Consider the following 22,002-nt stretch of genomic DNA (forward strand, 5'->3'; position numbering starts at 1 on the left):
AGCTTAAGTGATAAGCAAGGAGTAACACCCATCGATGAACAGACCCATCTAGTGTTATTCGCTGGTATTAACCATTCCCCTTTGTCTAATTGTTTAACATCGATCGATTAGAATACATGCTTGTCCCGTCGTGGCCGCACGTCACCACGTCACCAGATCACATAGTGAGACATTGAAGCTAGGGCCTCCAGTAGTGGTTATCTGCTGAATAACGTGGTGATCTTCCCATCTAATCAGGCTCCATTTAAAGGGTTTCTGAGGGTGCGCAGACCCAGAGACAGTGGAGACTATCGCACCCATTACTATGTATCGCAAAAAGTGGCTAGGGCCCATCTTTCGGAGTTCTTTACCTGACCACGTAATTCCCCACCGTTTCACTCTCTGCCTTGCTTGTCAGTTCGGTTGCAGCGAACTACAAGGTGCAGGTTCTTCTCGGCAGCAGTAGTGTTCTTCAGGGGATTTTTCCCCGTAACCGCAACCTTTCTCCGATCAAGGTCCCCACTCCCTCTTTTTACGATACATAGACAGTCAAATTATACTTATCGGGTTCGTTTCAACGTGAGCTTTAAGTCATCAGGGCCTGCGACCACTTTCCATTCGCTTTTCGGGATCGGTCCTTTCACACGACTGGCATGTGTCCACCCACTCTCAGCCGTCCGGATAGCCGTCTCTGTAGTAAGTAAAACAACATAGGGGCCTTCCCATTGTGGCGTTAAAGACGTTTCCTTCCATGTTTTAATTGGAACCCTGTCATAATCTTGCAGAATTCGTTCTAATGCTTGTCCAAATAAATTGGGGGATTAGGTAAACCCCTGGGGAAGTACTGTCCACTGCAATTGTTGTTTTCGGTGGGTATCCGGATCTTCCCAGTCAAAAGCAAAATAGTCTCTGCTCGTTTCTTCCAAGGGACACGCCCAAAACGCATCCTTCAAATCTATCACACTATACCATTGATCATCTGGATGTAAATGACTTAACAGGGTATGGGGATTAGCTACCACCGGAAATCTAGTTACTGTTCTCTTATTAATTTCTCTTAAATCATGAACCAATCGATATTTACCATCTTTTTTCTTCACTGGCAAAATCGGAGTATTAGAGGGGGACATACAGGGTTTTAACAACCCCTGCTGTAGCTCTTTCGATCTCAGGTTTTTAACCCTCGTCTGCCTTCCTCAGACAGGGGGTATTGTTTAATTCGTATTGGCACACCTGGATTAGTTATAGTTACCTTGAAAGGTGTAATATCTAATCTCCCTACACTTTCTGAGGTATACCAAACTTCCAGATTTATATCTTGCTCATCCTCTACTCTCAGAGGGCACAATTTAACCTTCAATTCCTTATCTACTACTTCCAGACTTGTACCTAATTCTATTATCAAGTCCTGTCCTGGTTTCAGGTAGGACAGAGTTAATTTTCCTCCTAGTAGCTGGCAGGGTGCTATGTTTTGGATTAGAATGAGAAGAGCGCTGATAACATGCTGATGTTTTAATTGTTGTAGAGCAGTGCTTACACCAAGCCAAGGACTTTTCAGCTTCTCGCTCTGTCCTGCTAGCGAGCAGGCTAGGGATGCAGCAGGAGCTGGGAGGGGACAGACCCAGGACAGCTGACCCAAACTGGCCAAAGGGGTATTCCATACCATCTGACGGGGGGGCCAGCTGGGCATCAGTCAACAGATGGTGAGCAATTGCATTGTACATCACTTATTTCGTACACATTATTATTATTAATACTATTATTATTATTATTATTATTAATTTTCCTGTCTTAATAAACTGTCTTTATCTCAACTCACAGGCTTCACTTTCCCGTTTCTCTCCCCCATCCCGGAGAGGGAGGGGGGAGGGTGAGCGAACGGCTGTGTGGTGTTTGGCTGCCAGCCGGGCTAAACCACAGCAAGTCCCTGCCTAGCAAATTATAATCTGCCTCAGGTACTAAAAGTAAAGACCCTCTTCCTAGTTTTGAATGTGATTCAATTAGCACTTCTTTTATAACGGGGACCCCGAACGGTTCCCCTTTTGCTCCAATTACCTGTACCTTCTATTTTTTACAACCTTCTATATTTTACAACCCTGAGGCAGAACTTGTACCGTAGATCTTTCAGCGCCTGTATCTATAAGAAATTCCACCTCCTCTCACTGGGGACCTACTTTCAATTTTATCAAGGGCTCAGTCTTTTTCTGGGTCCCCAGCAAATAGAGCCCCTGACATCCCTAATCTTCCTTAAACATCCTTTCGTCTTCCAGCCTCTGTCGGCATTCCCTTTTCATGTGACCTTTCTTATTACAATAAAAACAGGTCATATCCCTCAGTCTCCGGTCAGTCGGTCTGTCTTCTCCCACCAGCCTCCGATTACTCCCTCCTGACCCCGATCCTGCCAATCTTCTATCTTCTCTAATTTCTTCCCAATATCCATCCAGGATTTCCACCCCTGAATATAGCTGCAGGCTTTTACGCAGCCTCTCTAGCCATTCCGTCGGGGTTTCATCCTTTTTCTGTTGTTCGCTAAAAGCTTTGTTGATGTTCTGACCTCTCGGGACTGATTCCCTAATTCCTTGCATAATGATAGTTCTTAAATCTTGCATGTGACCACGGTGTACGAGGTCCTGATTATTCCAATTAGGTCTCTGCAGTAGCCATTTAATATCTGCAGCTGGACCTTGTTGGTGCTGTTGATCCCAGATTCGCATCCCTGCTCTCCTAATCATTCCCCTCTCTTCCAAGGTAAATAAAATCCCCAATATGGATTGCACCTCCTCCCAAGTATACACGTTGGGCCCCAGGAATTGATCTACTCGTTCTGCCACCCCAAGGGGTCTTCCAATAAATTCCCCATTTCTTTTTTTAAAATCGCGGACATCCCCGGAATTAATGGGGACCGCCACATAACCCATTTCAGGTTGAGGGCCTCCCATAGATATTTCTCTCAACGGATAAAGCCCCCCCCACACTCTCAGATTTTTGTCTTCTCGTTCGGCTTCTAGTTACTGGTCCCTGGATAACTGGATCAGCCTCACTGTCTGATTCCCCTGAGGACTGTGAGTTAGAGGGCCCTGGAGGGGCTGTGGGCAGGATATAAGGAGGTGGTGATGTCGGGATCTCCAATTCCCGGTTCTTTTTCTTACATTTTTCCTCCTCTACTTTTTCTTTTAAAGGATACAGATTAACTCGATTCCACGAGCCAATCCAAAAGCTCGCATATTCGCTCTCCTCCTGACAAAAAGGTTCCTTTGTGTTTACATAAACATTTAAGGCTTGGCAAATCCAGTCTTCAAATGATCCAAATATGGGCCAATAAAGGTTGTCACCTCCAGACTTCAACACAGTAATGAATCATTTTTACTTTATTCTTTCCCCGCCTAGAAGGGGAATCGCTCCAATTCTTAATCATTAACCCCAGCGGGCTTTCCGGGGGAATAGGGGGCAATCTAACACTAAGCATTCCCCCACCCATGGGACCAGAAGGCTTACTCTTCTTCTGTCCCATCTTCCGGAGCACCTTCACACACACACACAGCCGCTTCCCCCTGGTCGTGGCCCAGTCCCTCGCGGGATGTGGGAACCGCACTACTGAGAGGTCCGCACTCGCTTCGTCCGCAATTGGACGTCTCACACAGGTGCACTCTGGGATCACCAACCCCAACCAAACGGATCACTGGCCTATACTTACCCACCCTGTGGGTCTTCGTTCGGCCTTCGTGCACAAAGATTACCTAGGGGTTTTGCTGGCTTTATTTGCTTGCTGCCCAAATTTAGGGTTCGTCGGTAAAGGTTTCGAATGGGAATAATCCCGGCAAAGGCTGCCGAAATCGGTGGGGCACCCCCTTCAACGAGTCCTCCCAATCAAATTGCCTTTATCCGAGTCACGGCACCAAATTGTTATAAATTACTCTCAGTCGGAAAAATTTGAATTAAGTCAATCGATTTATTGAGTAAGCGATCAGCAAGCAAAACAGCGCTGGGCGGCCGGGGGAACTCATGCTCGTCCAAGCGGCGCGCAACTTCCCCCCCTTGCAGTCCCCTTTTATCATCAAGCTCTTCCGGGTTCTGTGGCAGCTGCGTCAGCTGTTGCTAGGGGGTCGTCTCGTCCCTGTCGTCTCTGTCCCTCTGGTGGTCACACGGATGAAGACAGCCATCCTTCTCTCTTCCTTATTCGGTTATATTAGTCCTTGAGACAGGGGAGTACGTTACCGATTTAGCAACCCACTATTTACACAATGTTCTCTCCACCATGGACCTGAGATATCCTGTCTCTGGGAGATGTCTCAGCATTCCAGCCACTGTTTGAATAACTCCCTTTGTTCCCTTAATGTAGCAAAATAATAAACAAACATTCTTGTCTTCTATCACAATGACCACTGACAGATGATGGAAAGCGGCCCAGCAATCACATCCACTGACTCCCTCAGCACCTTTGGGTGCATCCCATCAGGTCCCATAGATTTGTGGGTGTCTAGCTTGCCTAAATAACCTCTAACCCAATCGTCTTCAACCAGGAGAAAGTCTTCATCTCTCCAGGTTTTCTCTCTTGTTTCCGGGCTTGGTAGTGCATAGGGGCTAGTCTTAGCAGTGAAGACTGAAGCAAAGAAGGGATTTAGTAACTCCACCGTCTCTGTATCTGCCATCTCCAAGGCACCCACCCATTTGGCAGCTCACCTACATTTTACTTAGTCTTCCTTTTGCTGCCGATGTATTTGAAAAATCCCTTCTTGTTATCCTTGATGTCTCTTGCTAAATTTAATTCTAACCAGGCCTTGTCCTTCCTCATTGCATCCCTGCATTCTCTGACAATGTTCCCATATTCCACCCAAGTTGTGTGTCCCTTCTTCCACATCATGTACGCATGTCATCTACCTGGACTTGTGCAAAGCATTTGACATTGTCCCCCATGATATCCTAGTCTCTAAATTGGAGAGACATGGATTTGATGGATGGATGGACCACTTGGTGGGCAAGGAATTAGCTGGATGGTTGCACTCAAAGAGTTGCGGTCAATAGCTCAATGTCCAGGAGGAGAACAGTAACAAATGGTCTTCCTCAGGGGTCAGTATGGGAATTGGCAGTATTTAACATCTTTGTTGGTGACATGGGCAGTGGGATTGAGTGCACCCTCAGCAAGTTTGCCAATGACACCAAGCTGTGTGGTGTGGTTGACATGCTGGAGGGAAGGAATGACGTTCAGAGGTACCTGGACATGCTTGAGAGATGGGCCTGTAAGAACCCCATGAAGTTCAACAAGGCTAAGTGCAAGGTCCTGCACCTGGGCTGGGGCAATCCCAAGCACAAATACAGGCTGGGTGGAGAATGCATTGAGAGCAGCTCTGAGGAGAAGGAGTGTTGTCTGACAAGAATCTCAACACGAGCCGGCAACGTGAGCTTGCAGCCCAGAAAGCCAACGGTATCCTGGGCTGCATCAAAAGTAGTGTGGCCAGCATCTCCACGGAGGTGATTCTCCCCCTCTACTCTGCTCTTTTGAGATCCCACCTGGAGAGTACTGCATTCAGCTCTGGGGCCCCAGCACTAGAAGGACATGGACATATCAGAACGAGTCCAGAGGAAGGCCACATAGACAATCAAGGGGATGGAACAACTCTCCTATGAAAACAGGTTGATGGAGCTGGGGTTCTTCAGCCTGGAGAAGAGAAGGCTTCGGGGAGACCTAATATCAGCTTTCCAGTACCTACAGTGGGCCTACAGGAAAGCTGGGGAGGGACTCTTTGTCAGGGAGTGTAGTGATAGGAGAAGGAGTAACGGCTTTAAACTCAAAAAGCGTAGATTTAGATTAGACATGAGGATGGTGAGGCACTGGAACAGGTTTCCCAGAGAAGTTGTGGATTCCCCATCCCTGGAAGTGTTTAAAGCCAGGTTGGATGGGGCTTTGAGCAACCTAGTCTAGTGGAAGGTGTCTCTGCTCACAGCAGAGAGGTTGGAATTAGATTTTTTTTAAGGTCCCTTCCAACCCAATCCATTCTGTGATTCTATGATTCTATTATTCTATGATTCTTTCTCTAAATCATAGTAATGCATCTTTTTGTGAAATATGCATAGCATAGTCATCAACAATGAAACCAAATGGTAAAATATGGCAAAAAAATATGATTTGGTAAAATATGAGAGTTTTAAGTTAAAAAAAATGCTTTTATATTTTTAAAAAATGTCATGAATTTTAGGAAATATTTTGGTAAGTTTCATACAATTTCTACATCTTGGAGAAGACAGAAGTATACAAATTTCAGAATAGTCTGTTTAATCATTCAGATATTCAGTGGGCTTATAGAAATTAAAGTCAGAAAGATTTCCCATCTGCATTATTTTCATTCAGACAATCTTTGAGTTTTAGCTTAAAAAAATAATATTCTTGGATTCATATTTAGTGTGAGATATACACGTGGTTGGGCTGCCTGCATGGAATCATCTCAGAGACGCTTCTGCCTTTTCTTTCTCCCACTCCGTCTCTCCCTCTCATTTTGTTTAGACTATTTAAACACTTTTTTTTCAATTACCAGTATTTTAAATTGTAACAATTTATTAGAGGCTTAGGTTTCAGCTTGGGAAAAAAAAAAAAAAAAAGTGGAAAGCATGTAAAAGCTTTGAGCTTGTTCATACTATTTTAAGTCCACATTACTTTTTGTCTTCAAACTTCAGAAATAACTATAACATTTACAATATAAAAGAAAAGATATATGGGAGTGGAATTGATCAAAAATGTCTCTAGTTTTCTGAAGGTGACATTTTCCACCTCAGGGGAATTCCCAGAAAATCAATGGAGGGCCCTTCTGGAGGTTTTTTGAATGCTAATTTTCCCAGGACTTGCACAGCACGTACAGCGCATGCAAACACTGCTAGAAGAGTTATCCAGTTATCTCATCTTACTAATTTGCAATGGAGTGCCTGACTCCCCTTTATAAGAAATAAATATTTTCTATAAAATTGTTACTGAATTACATTTTTTTTTCACTTGTCTAATTAAACCCTGGATAAATTTTTCCTGTAAGTCACTGTTCATCAACAGGAAACTGGATCATGGTAAGAGTTTTGTGTAAGAAACACAGAGTTGGGAAGAATGGTTTGCATCATAGATCTTACCCAGGTATCTGCTGTGTTTAAGTCTACCCACTGAGTTCACTGTATGATAGAAATGTCATTAAGGCTGTAGTTTTCAAAAGCTGATACTTTCCACCTATGTGATGTACCCAGATTGGTCATGGACACCACAGAGATAGAGGTAGGGGAAAAGTTAATTTATACCTAAGCAAAATTCTAATGTGCATTGTCAGATTGGAGATGGCCTCGAATGCTGTGCTTTTTGGACATGGAAAGATTGATGTAACCATTTCAGTCTAGAAGGGGAAAAGAGAAAATTTGTTCCATGGTCCTTTGTATTACAAGCTACAGAATGCTCTCAGTCTCTAACAAATTAATATAAAACTCCAAAACCTTCAAAATTATGATTTGTGACAAAACAAGACCAGCAGACATTAAAATGCTTACCAGTGTCCTTGGTGCCTGTAACAGCAGGGCTCATGATAGACGACGATGTTATGAAGAGTTATTTAGTACTTTTTCTTCCAGAGTTATAAGCTTCCAGGTGAAGCCATCTGGTATTAAGTAGTCACATTTCATAAACTGAAATTTCATAAAATTTCATAAAATTTCATAAAGCTTTCTTGCATGGCAGCAAAGAGTGTCATGGACATACTTTGCATGTTAAACAGGGAGGCCCGTCACAGTTTGGTTATGTAAGAAAACCATTGCTGCCCAGATCAAACCCCTTATCAGTTCTGAGAAAACAGAGTAATTTAAGTGCTTTCTGTTCTTAGCATGCATAGAGAAATTGTTAATTAAACTCATTACAAAATTGCAGCTCCCCCAAATTTAAAACATATCTCATATAGCAATCTTATCCAACTGACACTAAAAATATATATTTTTCTCCTTTTGCATGCCTTTTTTTTTTTCCTTTCCCCTGAAATTCAGAACAGATTAAAGCAGTGGAGTTTTATTGCTTTTCTTCCTTTCACTATTTCAGTCCATTATCTCCATAGAGCTTCTTAATGTGAACATCTAAGTTTTACTGTGAGCTCTTCAGTGATTAAAGTATGATTTTCCAATGAGGCACAGGCTATTTTTCTCAGGCTTTCCAAGATGAAGGGAAAGTTGTATCCAAAACAGAAAACTACCTGTCAGAAACAGTAGAATGCACCTAAACAAAACCTCCTAAACTGTCATTGAAGTTTGTTTGTTTTCTTCTCCTCCCCACCCCCCACCCTTAGAAACTAATTTAAATGATCACATTGAATTAAAATGAATACTTTGTAACATAAGCCCATGTTATGAAAATATGCCTCAGGCTCATTCATGAATACATTTGAGAATATATTTTTTCCTTAGTCATGTTCATTTGACTTTTACACTATATTTGCAAGCATATAACTTAAAATCAAATTCTGTCACTCTTGCTTATAAGGATTCTTCATTAAGATTACTAACCTAATATGAAGTAATTTCATATTCTTCACCAAAAGCAGTTCTTACTATTGCAACTAATAGTGGCAGAATATAGCTATCATTTTGCTACAAATGGTATATATAAAAATAAATATAAATATTGTTGGTTAAAACATTATTTTCATATACATTATACTAAAATATCTTTTTTTTTTTTTTTTTTCCTATACAAAGTAAGAAATGCAGTAAGGGGCTTGTAATTTTGAAGAAGGGAATAAGAAATCATATCTTATGTTTCTCTACTGGTAGATATCTAGAAATGAGTGGGTCATATTATAAAATATGTATTTTATCTGCTTGTTTAGAAACATGTTTTCCTGTTTATGTGTTTCTGGTGTCTGAAATATAATGTAAACTCTTCTCTTTTGAATATAATTCTACAATTTCTTGTTACCATTTTTTTTTAGAAGTATAAGAGTTTTAGGGTTTATCACATAAATATATTGTGTTTATATAAATACAGGGACAAATTAACACAAATTGTTGGTATCATCAAATGAACTGCAGAGGCATTAATTGATAGAAATAACTGTTCTAGATTGTAGTGACTTGGATAAACAGAGCATAATTATTCTGAGAATTGATTCTGTTTTGCTTTATGTGTAATAAAACTAACCAACAGTTCATTTAACTATTTTTTCTTTCTATGTAGAATATTTATCAAAAAGACCCATGGAAGTTTCTGCACATTTAAAACCGTCTATGTATCATTGTATAGCTAGACATTACACTAGGTAGAGAGATTTCAAATGGAATCAACATATACCCATGCTTCATAAATTACTAGAAAATTATACAGAAGTTCTGTAATAGATTAAAAAAAAAAAAAAAAAAAAAAAAAAAACTTATCTTTCTGAGCAGTTATGTCTTGAACTTGCAGTGATTGTGATGCTGCATGCTGATTGAACTGCTTATACATTTTCATTGTTATAGTTCATCTTTCTCCTAGGTGGTAATAGAACCATTTTTTTTTTTTTTTCTCAGTTGTCAATGAAGATGAAAGCTGTGTGCCTGCTAAGGAAAATATTTTTTGGGAGTCTGTCTAGTCTGGTTCATCTCACATATTTCAAACTTAGTTCCTTTTTCCTTCCCTGATCAAGACAGACTCATAACTGCAGGCACGCCATAAGGTACTTATGAGGAATAACACTGGCTATGCAAAAGCTCTCTAAAGCTTTTCTCCTATGCATTGCTAAGCCTATCATGTATATATTCAGTCCCCTAGAGTTACATCTGTGCCATAATAATTGTGAGTTATGTAGCTCTTGAGAAAATTCAGGAAGATTAATGGAACTCTCTTACTGTGGAAGAATGCTCACACAAAGGGCTCTTTTAGTCACTAGTCCTTATGCTTCATGTTTGAAGTATGATTTTGCATTTTGTTGTCAGGTTTGCTACTAGACAGTCTGAGGTTTTAAGAGGCCTAGTTAGCTGGAGTGACTTGCATTCACATATGTGTTATCATTTGTGAACTACATTGCAACTATCTTTGCATTGCTCAGTTTACTCTAGGATGTATTAGTGATTAATCTGTATACCTTAATCATCCCTAGAAGAAGAATAATTGCTTTTTTTCTCTTGCAAATGCTACTGTTTCAGATGGTTTACCATCTCAGTTCCTTTTACACAGATATCTGTTATGAGTCAATGGCCACTGAATAATGGGTACTCTACCTGTGAAAACAGATGGAATGAGAGGTTGCATTTCCATATTTATTTCATATTGTAATGCTGGCAATAAGAGTGTTTAAAATAACTCAATTTGCTTAGGTTCAAATTTCTTGAGTTTTTTATATTAGTTTCATCATGAGTAATAAGTGCTCTTCACCTTGAAATCTTGTATGAGTCATATTTTTTTTATTATTTGATGCTTCCACAGGATACAGTATGTGAAAGTATATTGAAAGATTTCTTTTTCTTTATATATATATATATATTTAATATCTGTTTTTGAGTGATTTCACTTGTCTATAACCTCTTGATGATTGGGCTGAAGGATCAGACAAGAATCTGATTGTTTATTATTTGAAACCAATTTTTACTCTTTTTGTAAAAGATGTTTCCTCTGGCAAAAGGCTGTGCTGGGAGAGCACAGATATTGTATCAAGAATAGCTGCTGTAGTAGTTATTTTTGGTATAGTAGTTACCCTATCTCTGTCACCTATCACTTCACTTCCAATAGGCTGAATGTGTACATAGCTGAGTCTTTAAAATCACACCTGTCCATTAAAAATGAGTCCTTCAAAACTGTACTATCTTCTCTGCAGAAACATCTAGAAACATGAGATACATGTTTTGACAGGATAAGTAGCTAAAAAAAATATATATAATATTTTACCTCTAGTGTATTTAAAATTTGTATTTATATATATATATTAATGCTCTACTATTTTATTCTTTTTATTAAAAATAAAAATAAAAGCCATTTTTACAATTATGTGCAATACAGAAGATTTTGTGCAGGTATATGCAATGTTACTCTGAAATATTTTGAAATGATGCAGTATTTAACTCAAATAATTAGCTGTAAGAATTCCATGGATGTAGATTTTATGTTAATCCTGGATATCAGTGACACGGTCTTATAAGGAAGTTTGCTGCTTCCTCTCACCATTATACCTCTGACAGTCATTAACTCATAGTGTTTGCATCTGTTTATTACTGATGTGTTTCAAAACTATTTTTTTTTCTAATATGTAACCCAAATTTCTAATGTTATCATCCGTGTTTAATTTCAGCACTTTTTAGCCTTGTTAGACAAAGGCCATTCTTCCATATGAACATGATAATAGTAGTATCCTACTAAACTGTCTTTTGCTGCTTGATGTAATTCCAGCTGAAATTCTAAAAGGTAACACCAGCTAGCACAACATTAAGGACCTCTTTTGACATGTTACTTTAACCACGGTGGTTCATGGGCAAGCAGAGACTTAGCAAGCTTGATTTAAAAAATAGCTACAAACTCAACCACTGATATGTATCTAAGCAAAATGGTAGGCAATTGACATCTTTCAGTTCTGTAGCCAATTAGTGTGAAAGATTAGTTTTGTTCATTTTTGTTTGTTTGTTTTTCCCCTCGTTTCATTGCCATTAAAATGTTAGGAAATGGGCCTGTTGTGGTTTAAGCGGGCCGGCAGCTAAACACCACACAGCCGTTCACTCACCCTCCCCCCTCCCTCTCCGGGATGGGGGAGAGAAACGGGAAAGTGAAGCCTGTGAGTTGAGATAAAGACAGTTTATTAAGACAGGAAAATAATAATAACGATAATAATAATAATAAAAATGATAATATTATTACTAATAATGTGTACGAAACAAGTGATGCACAACGCAATTGCTCACCACCCGCTGATCGATGCCCAGCCTATCCCTGAGCAGCCGGCCCCCCACCCCGGCTAGCCGCCCCTATATATATTTTTAGCATGACGTCAGATGGTATGGAATACCCCTTTGGCCAGTTTGGGTCAGCTGTCCTGGGTCTGTCCCCTCCCAGCTCCTGCTGCACCCCTAGCTTGCTCGCTAGCAGGACAGAGCGAGAAGCTGAAAAGTCCTTGGCTTGGTGTAAGCACTGCTCTGCGACAATTAAAACATCAGCATGTTATCAGCACTCTTCTCATTCTAATCCAAAACATAGCACCCTACCAGCTGCTAGGAGGAAAATTAACTCTGTCCTAACTGAAACCAGGACAGGGTCATACTGTTTGTAACATTAACTCCGTTATAGGGAGTTATAGGGAATGCCATTACCACAAGTGATCTGTGATGACAGTTAGATGTACAGAATCATACTAAAGAATTCATGCATAAAGTGATATCATTCAAATGCTGTGCCTTTTTATGACATTGCAGTTAGTAATTTTTAATTTCGTCTCTATTGAGAATTCTTTAATTTCATAGGAGACTGGATTGTGATTATTTTGTGTATTTATGTGGACTTCATTTTTTTGAGTAGCAACTTTATATCCACAGGAAAATCATATAGATCAAACAAGGTGCTAAAAAGCCCTCAGGAAGAAAGATGAAAACAACTCTACTACTATCTAAGTGCATTCAAAATTTAGAATAGATGTCCCATCTCTCTGGTGCGTACCAAAATCACTGGAATATTAGGTTTGCTGATACCATGCTCCTTTATTTCTTCCTCCTAGAGCTTCCCTACTTAACAAAAGAATTTAGTCAGTGGTCATATAGAAAGATGGTCTCATTTGAGATACTTGGAGTTTATTCAATTTAAATGCATAAAAGACAGCACGCCTATGACAGAATACCTTGTAGCCAATTGTCTAACATGCATTAACAATGTTATGGACTGAAATTGCCTCAAACAGAAGGGAGAATTAAATTCCTGTATCTCATTTAGTTGTTCTAGTCACTGAGTTATCAGCAAGTGAGGAACACTTCTCCACTATTCTGAGAAACATTTTTTTTTTCCTTTTCCCAGCCTAGTTGGAGCTTTACCTCTGAGTTGCTACTAGATAGCCTATAAAAAAAATATTTGTATTGCCTGATTGCCTGCACTGTACATATGTACATACTGCTCCTTCACAGTTCTCCATGCCCTAACAACACCCACGTAATTTAGGCAAAAGGTGCAGGTATCCCGGTGTGTCATTCCAGAAGTGCCCAGGGAAGAACATAAGAGCAGGTCAAGCATGTAATGATGCTTCTCTAGAACAACCTTCCAACTTCCAGTGATCTGTGACCTGTGACATTTCTGAGTCAGAAAAGGTGTTTTCTGCCTTTAATAGTTTTTTTAGTTCAATTTAATACTACAGAGTCCCAACACTGGAAGGAATAGCAATTGGTCATTTTCTATTCTTTCATGCTTCTGTCTCAATTTTCCTGTTTACCTGTCTTCACAGGGCAGTTTAGGTGAGGTCTAAATTTAATCTAAATTTATTTATTAAGCAGGTTATATGTGGGAGACATTTTCTGTTCTAGGATTCCTCCTCTGCGACAGACAGACACTACACACTGACACCAATGAAGGCTCCAGACCTTCTGGTCCAATTCATATTCACATCATAGACTGTGGGAATAGTACATAGGGAATAGTACACAGTCCAACTGGTAGAGATGACAAAGTCCTAGCTTTTGGATGGGCCCATACATGAAATGGTTCCCTCTCAGTCTCAGTTTATTTTCCTTTCATCTACTTTTAGCTAATTATAACTTTATAAATTAGATCATCAACGGAAGCCAACAGCCTTGCTAATCATGTTTTCTTGGGCAAATGTATTAGATTTTCTCCATACCTAAAGCCAACTTAGTGGCTGATTTTTGATCAAGATTTTTGTCATCCTCTGGTCTCCCGTCCCAAAAGTGCTATAAAAAGTGCTAGCAACAGTCACATAACAAAGTTTGACTATTGATTATTATTTTTCCACCTCATAATGGATTAAACTAGAGATAGACAGATGTGGTCAAGGTCTCATTTTGTTTTTTTGAGCAGTGCTTTCTTTTTGTTTTGTTTTGTTTTGTTTTGTTTTGTTTCAGAATAGGGGAGCAGTCTATTTTCAAGCTAGAGAGAACCTTGAACTCTTGTGGAACTCTTAGTCTCATGCAGAAGCTCTTCTACACCTCCAGTACTCTTTGCCCTTCCCCATGCATCTCATGATAGAGAAATCTCCCAAATGTCCTCTTTTCCTCATTAAAAAGCTTACTCTGAAGCTATTTGCACAGGAACAGTTCCGTAGCTATGATTTTGCTCTTTTTTGTTGTTGTTGTTTCTGGGACATACCACAGCAGATGTCCAACTTCACATAAAGAAGATTATTTCAACACATTATTCAGGGAACTAACACCTATCATCTAGTGCCAGGTCACTGTCTGAGAAGCTGTCTCCAGCAGGGAAGACTGGATTAGGGAGGCTTTCCACTCTGTCTCTTGCCAGTTTTCATTGCAAATCCATGATTGCAGTAAATGCCTGAGAAAACATCAACTACATATGCCTACTAGATGCATTTTGAGATAAAGAGGTAACAGTTTTTCATCTGGGTCCTGAATTTCTCAAAGAATGTAAGCCAGTATGCATTACTAAACCTTGCTGCACCTTGTACAAACTGTGCAAATTCAATGATGATCTATCTCAGGGTCAATAACTTTATGGTCAGTTCTGCTGTTCTTATGATCACCATCAAATTTTCTTTAAAACCAACATCACATTTCTCATCTGCCTGTCCATGGTTATCCAGACAGTATTGGGCAAGCCACAGTTAGAAGTTCAGCTATTTCACTGCCATGTTCTTCTAGAACTCTTTGGTGAAAAATGTCATGGCAACTGAGTCACTCACAGAGGCAATTTGCTGTGGGTGGGCATATTCAGCAGTGGAGCAGGAGATGGCAGGATAGAGGGGGTGGTCCTTATCCAGCGCAGCCCAAGGGGAGTGCAGAGGGGGCCAGGGGCCAGAAGCTTGTGCAAGGTAGGCTGACATGGTGTGAGTGGGGCCAGCAGTAATGGCAACCACGCCCTGCTCCTCCATAGTCAGCCCCTAGGGAGCACAAGTGACCAGAAGTGCAGTGAACAGAGCTAGCAAACAGGGCATAGTGCATGAGCCAGGGCATGACACGGCAGCTCACCCGGGAGGGCTGCTCCACTGGCCAAACAGGAGGCACCAGGTACACCAAGTACGCCTTAACACTGCACCCAGATCTGTACAAACCAAGGATGAGCACCCCACCTGATCCTCAAGGCAGAATGATGGGCACTTGTCTCAGGGCAAAGGCTGCGGCTCTGGCTGCATGGTAACTACCCCAGTGGTGGCTGATGCCTCCACCCAGACAGAGCTTCCGAGGGGTGAGGCCGCAGTGCAGACTTCTGGCCGCTGGAAGTGCCTACGTCTTTAAAAGGGCATCACCCTCTATGTCAACGAACATTTGGAGTGCATGGAGCTCTGCTTGGGGATGGATGAGGAGCTGACAGAAAGCTGATGGGTCAGGCAGGGCAAGGACAGGGGACAGGCAGGGCAAGGACAGGGGACATTATAGTGGGAGTGCTGGTGTCTATCAGTGCTGCTCAATCTTTAAGCACTGCCTCCTAAAAGCATAAGATCAGGCGATTCCAAAATATCGGAAGTCAGGCAAGCAGGGCAGAAGGCCGGCCTTCTGACCAGGGATCTTTTACTGGAGCTTAGGCGAAAAAAGAAAGTGTACGGCTGTTGGAAGCAGGGTCAGGCGATGAGGAAGGAATACAGGGACGCCGTTCCTGTTTGTAGGGAGAAAATTCGTGTGGCCAAAGCCCAACTAGAGTTGAAGCTGGCCATGTCTGTGGGAGACAATAAAAAAGGTTTTTTTAGATATGTGAACAGAAAAAGGAGAACCAAAGAAAACATAGGTCAGCTACTAGATGGGGAAGGTCTCCTCACAGACAAGGACACAGGCAAAGCAGAGATGTTTAATGCCTTCTTTGCCTCTGTCTTCAACACTGATGATGGGCTTCGGGACCCAGGGTGCCCTGAGCTGGAGGACCATGACGGTGGGAATGACAAACACCCAGCTGACCCTAGAATGTATGCGGGATTTGCTGCTCCACCTGGATCCATACAAGTCCATGGGTCCGGATGGAATTCATCCCACGGTGCTTAAAGAGCTGGCTGACGTCATCGCGGGACCTCTCTCAATTATTTTTCAACGATCTTGGGAATCTGGAGAGGTCCCATTGGACTGGAAGCTGTCAAATGTTGTGCCAATTTTCAAGAAGGGTAAGAAAGAAGACCCTAGCAATTACAGGCCTGTCAGTCTCACGTCAGTGCCTGGTAAAATTATGGAGAGGATGATCCTTGAAGTTATTGAAGCGCACCTGGGGGACAATGCAGTCATTGGTCCCAGCCAACATGGGTTCATGAGGGGTAGGTCCTGCCTAACAAATTTGATTTCCTTTTATGATAAGATCACCCATCTAGTCAATCAAGGGAAACCAGCTGATGTGATCTTTTTGGACTTCAGCAAAGCTTTTGACATGGTTTCCCATAGGATCCTACTGGACAAAATGTCCAGCATACAACTAAACAAAAACATCATACGATGGGTGAGCAATTGGCTGACGAGCAGGGCTCAAAGGGTTGTGGTAGATGGGGCCACATCTGGCTGGCGGATGGTCAGTAGAGGGGTCCCCCAAGGCTCCATTTTAGGGCCAGTCCCCTTCACTGTTTTTATAAATGATTTGGATGTAGGACTAGAAGGTGTTCTGAGCAAATTTGCCGATGACACTAAGCTTGGAGGAGTTGTGGACTCTGATGAGGATGGAAAGGCCTTGCAGAGAGATCTGGACAGATTGGAGAGCTGGGTGATCACCAACCGCATGAAGTTTAACAAGAGCAAGTGCCGGGTCCTGCACCTGGGACGGGGCAACCCTGGCTATACGTACAGACTGGGTGACGAGATGCTGGGGAGCAGCCCCGCAGAGAGGGATCTGGTGGTTGTGGTTGATAGCAAGTTGAATATGAGGCAGCAGCATGCCCTGGCAGCCAGGAAGGCCAACCGTATCCTGAGATGCATCAAGCACGGCATTGCTAGTCAGTCAAGGGAAGTGATTGTCCCGCTCTACTCTGCACTGGTGCGGCCTCACCTCGAGTACTGTGCGCAGTTCTGGGCACCACAGTACAAAAAGGACATTAAACTGTTGGAGAGTGTCCAGAGGAGGGCAACGAAGATGGTGAAGGGCCTAGAAGGGAAGACATATGAGGAGCGGCTGAGGTCACTTGGCCTGTTCAGCCTGGAGAAGAGGAGGCTGAGGGGGACCTCATGGCAGTCTACAACTTCCTCGCGAGGGGGAGTGGAGAGGCAGGTGACCTATTCTCCGTTATCACCAGTGATAGGACCCGCAGGAATGGTGTTAAGCTGAGGCAGGGGAAGTTTAGGCTAGACATCAGGAAGAGGTTCTTCACCGAGAGGGTGGTCACACACTGGAACAGGCTCCCCAGTGAAGCTGTCACTGCACCAAGCCTGTCTGAATTTAAGCAGAGATTGGACTGTGCACTTAGTCACATGGTCTAAACTTTTGGGCAGACCTGTGTGGTGCCAGGAGTTGGACTTGATGATCCTTATGCGTCCCTTCCAACTCGGGATATTCTATGATTCTGATTCTATTATTTTATGAGTGTACTATAGGCCACCTGATCAAGAAGACCAAGCAGATGATGCCCTCTGTGGACAGACAGAAGCAGCCTCACGTTTGTAAGCCCTGGTTCTCATGGAGGACTTCAACCACGCTGATATCTGTGGAGGGACAGCACAGCAGGGCATAGGCAATCCAGGAGGTTCCTGGAATGCACTGATGACAACTTCCTTCTCCAAGTGATAGAGGAGCCAACAAGGAGAGGTGCTATGCTGGATCTCATTCTCACCAACAAGGAGGGGCTGTTGGTGAATGGGAAACTCAAGGGCAGGCTTGGCTGAAGTGGTCATGAAATGGTGCAGTTTAGGATCCAGGGGGCAGTGAGGAGGGAGTATAGCAAGCTTGCTACCCTGTACTTTGGAAGAACAGATTTTGCCCTCTTCAGGGACCTCCTTGGCAGAGTACCATGGGACAAAGTCCTGGGGGAAGAGGAGCAATGCATCCCAACAAAGCGGAAGTTGGACAAAAGCGCCAGGAGGCCTGCATAGATGAACAAAGAACTCCTGACCGAAGTCAAAGAGAAAAAGGGGGCCTACGGAGTGTGAAAGCAAGGACAGATAACATGGGAGGGATACAGAGACATTGTCTGAACAACCAGAGATCAGGTTAGGAAAGTCAAAGCCCTTTTAGAGTTAAATTTGGCCAGAGAAATCAAGGACAATACGAAAGGCATCTATAGGTATATCACTGATAAAAGGAAGACTAGGGAAATTGTGGGCCCTCTTCAGAAGAAGATGGGAGACCTGGTCAGCCAATACCCTGAGATATGGAGAAGGCTGAGGTACTTAATGACTATTTTGCCTTGGACTTCACCAACAAGAGCTCCAGCCACATGGTCCACGTGCCAGAAGGCAAAGACAGGGACTCAAAGAATGATGAACTGCCCACTGTAGGATAAGATCATGTTCGAGACCATCTAAAGGTGTACAAGTCCATGGGACCTGATGAGATACATCCACAGGTCCTGAGAGAACTGTCAGATATAGTTGCTAAGCCACGATCCATCATATTTGAGAAGTTGTGTCAGCCCGGTGAAGTTCCCACTGACTTGAAAAGGAGAAATATCACCCCCATTTTTTAAAAAGGGAAAAAAGGAAGACCCGGGGAACCACAGGCCAATTAGTCTTGCCTTTGTGCCTGGCAAGATCATGGAGGAGATTCTCCTGGAAACTATGCTAGGGAACAAAGAAAATAAGGAGGTGATAGGTAACAGCCACTGCAGCTTCATTAAGGGTATATCATGCCTAACAAATCTGGTGTCTTTCTATAATAGACTTAGAACACTGGTGGATAGGGGATGTCCATTTACCTGGACTTGTGCAAAGCATTTGACATTGTCCCCCATGATATCCTAGTCTCTAAATTGGAGAGACATGGATTTGATGGATGGATGGACCACTTGGTGGGCAAGGAATTAGCTGGATGGTTGCACTCAAAGAGTTGCGGTCAATAGCTCAATGTCCAGGAGGAGAACAGTAACAAATGGTCTTCCTCAGGGGTCAGTATGGGAATTGGCAGTATTTAACATCTTTGTTGGTGACATGGGCAGTGGGATTGAGTGCACCCTCAGCAAGTTTGCCAATGACACCAAGCTGTGTGGTGTGGTTGACATGCTGGAGGGAAGGAATGACGTTCAGAGGTACCTGGACATGCTTGAGAGATGGGCCTGTAAGAACCCCATGAAGTTCAACAAGGCTAAGTGCAAGGTCCTGCACCTGGGCTGGGGCAATCCCAAGCACAAATACAGGCTGGGTGGAGAATGCATTGAGAGCAGCTCTGAGGAGAAGGAGTGTTGTCTGACAAGAATCTCAACACGAGCCGGCAACGTGAGCTTGCAGCCCAGAAAGCCAACGGTATCCTGGGCTGCATCAAAAGTAGTGTGGCCAGCATCTCCACGGAGGTGATTCTCCCCCTCTACTCTGCTCTTTTGAGATCCCACCTGGAGAGTACTGCATTCAGCTCTGGGGCCCCAGCACTAGAAGGACATGGACATATCAGAACGAGTCCAGAGGAAGGCCACATAGACAATCAAGGGGATGGAACAACTCTCCTATGAAAACAGGTTGATGGAGCTGGGGTTCTTCAGCCTGGAGAAGAGAAGGCTTCGGGGAGACCTAATATCAGCTTTCCAGTACCTACAGTGGGCCTACAGGAAAGCTGGGGAGGGACTCTTTGTCAGGGAGTGTAGTGATAGGAGAAGGAGTAACGGCTTTAAACTCAAAAAGCGTAGATTTAGATTAGATATTTGGAAGAAATTCTTTACTCCGATAAGGAGTAAAGGGGGAGGGTGGTATGAACGAAGGTGGTGAGGCACTGAAATAGGTTACCAAGAGAAGTTGTGTATGCTCCCTCCTCGGAAGTGTTTAAAGCCAGGTTGGATGGGCCTTTGAGCAACCTGGTCTAGTGGGAGGTGTAGGGGGTTGGAATTAGATCATAGAATCATAGAATCATTAAGGTTGGAAAAGACCTCCAAGATCATCTGGTCCAACCATCACCCTACTGCCAATGTCACCCACTGAACCATGTCCCTAAGCACCAGGATCAGCCTTTCCTGAACATCCCCAGGGACGGTGACTACACCACTTCCCTGGGCAAACTGTTCCAATGCCTGACTACTGTTTCTGAGAAGAAATGTCTCCTAATTTCCAATCTAAACCTCCCCTGGCGCAACTTGAGGCTGTCTGTGGTACTGGTCTGTATCACTAGTTATCTGTGAGAAGAGGCTGACCCCCATCTCCCCACAACTTCCCTTCAGGTAGCTGTAGAGAGCAATGAGGTCTCCCCTGAACCTCCTCTTCTCCAGACTAAACAATCCCAGTGCCCTCAGCCGCTCTTCATAGGACTTCTGTTCCAGGCCCCTCACCAGCTTCGTAGCCCTTCTCTGGACATGCTCCAGATGTCTTTCTTGTAGTGAGGGGCCCAAGGCTGAACACAGTACTCGAGGTGAGGTCTCTTACTAGAGCAGAATACAAGGGGGCGATCGCCTCCCTGGTTCTGCTGGCTACACTATTCCTGATGCAAGCCAGGATGCGTTGGCCTTCCTCACCACCTGGGCACACTGCCGGCTCTTGTTCAGGTGAGCATCAGTCAGCACCCCCAGATCCTTTTCCTCTGCACAGCTTTCCAGCCACTCTGCCCCAAGCCTGTAGCGCTGCATGAGGTTGTTGTGGCCAAAGTGCAGGACCCAGCACTTAGCCATGTTAAACTTTATCCTGTTGGCCTCTGCCCATCGACCCATCCTGTCCAGGTCCCTCTGCAAGGCCTTCCTACCCTCCAGCAGATTGACACTTCCCCCCAGCTTGGTGTTGTCTGCAAACTTACTGAGGGTGCACTCATTTCCCTCATCCAAATCATTAATAAAAATATTAAAGAGGATGAGCACCAACATCGACCCCTGGGGAACACCACTGGTGACTGGTCGCCAACTGGATTTCACTCCATTCTGTGGTACTGGCTGTCCAGCCAGTTTTTAACCCAGAAAAGAGTGTACCTGTCCAAGCCATGGGCTGCCAGTTAGCTGCTCCCTTCCACCCCAAACCATTCTATGATTCTATGATTGTATGATTCTATGAAATTTTTGCTGTTCAGTTTTGTAAATCTTCCTACCAAGTATTCAACTAATAAACAGCTCTGAGGCACTGCTTGTAAAGGGTCAAGATTCATACCTTCTACAATTTCTTCAGCAGTAAGTATGGATGCAATATATTCATTTAATTTTTCTTCTGTGACCTTATATTCTCATGAAAGCTTTTTTTTTTTTTTTTTTTAAAATAAACATCTGAGCAGGTTTCCTGCCTCTGATGCCTTTGGGAAAGAATTTATTAAAGGCTTTTATGCCTTTTGAAAGTTGTCCTCCAACTCTTCTTTCGGCCTGCTTTTTATATTGAACCTGCTTGAGTTGCTCATTTTCTTCATTTGTACAGAATTTCACTTTTTTTTTTTTTTTGAATGATGTCTTCTTGAATTAAGTATTTTCTATGATTCTGAAATTTAACCAGGAGAACTTTCTTTCGAATTTTTTGAAGTCCCTAGGCTATTATTATGTAGTTCACCACTCTGAAATTATGCGTACAATCTTGGATTTCTTGGCTTTTGTTGCTTCTACAAGGACATTCAATGCAAGTACATTATAATTTCTGTTCTAGAGGAGCTTATTGAAAGCAACATTTAACTAGTTGCTGACTCTCTTCAAGACTGAGTTGTCTCTTAGTTTGTATGTCTTCTAGCTAGCTACTTTATGAAGCAATCACTGCTGCTTTTCCCCCGATTTTTATTTGGAATTATCTAGGTGCACAATAATAGCTTTTTCCAGGGGAAAAACAAACAAAAAAAAATCATCAAGAATATAAAAGGATTTCATGGGAAAAAAAGAGTTC

The 22,002-nt window shown here is 42.8% G+C and overlaps 2 long non-coding RNA genes across 2 annotated transcripts; one reads left to right on the forward strand and one right to left on the reverse strand.

Annotated features, from left to right (window-relative positions):
- Positions 1-345: 345 nt before the first annotated feature.
- Positions 346-3,820, reverse strand: LOC121066383. The gene is made up of 2 exons (XR_005817728.1): positions 3,674-3,820; positions 346-670 (listed from the first exon to the last, which is right to left on the reverse strand). It is a non-coding gene; the product is annotated as an uncharacterized LOC121066383 (long non-coding RNA).
- LOC121066384 lies at positions 637-20,006 on the forward strand. The gene is made up of 3 exons (XR_005817729.1): positions 637-749; positions 15,162-15,165; positions 19,996-20,006. It is a non-coding gene; the product is annotated as an uncharacterized LOC121066384 (long non-coding RNA).
- The last annotated feature ends 1,996 nt before the right edge of the window (positions 20,007-22,002 follow it).

This window comes from Cygnus olor, chromosome 2, assembly GCF_009769625.2.
Source record: "Cygnus olor isolate bCygOlo1 chromosome 2, bCygOlo1.pri.v2, whole genome shotgun sequence".
Taxonomy (NCBI): Eukaryota; Metazoa; Chordata; class Aves; order Anseriformes; family Anatidae; genus Cygnus; species Cygnus olor.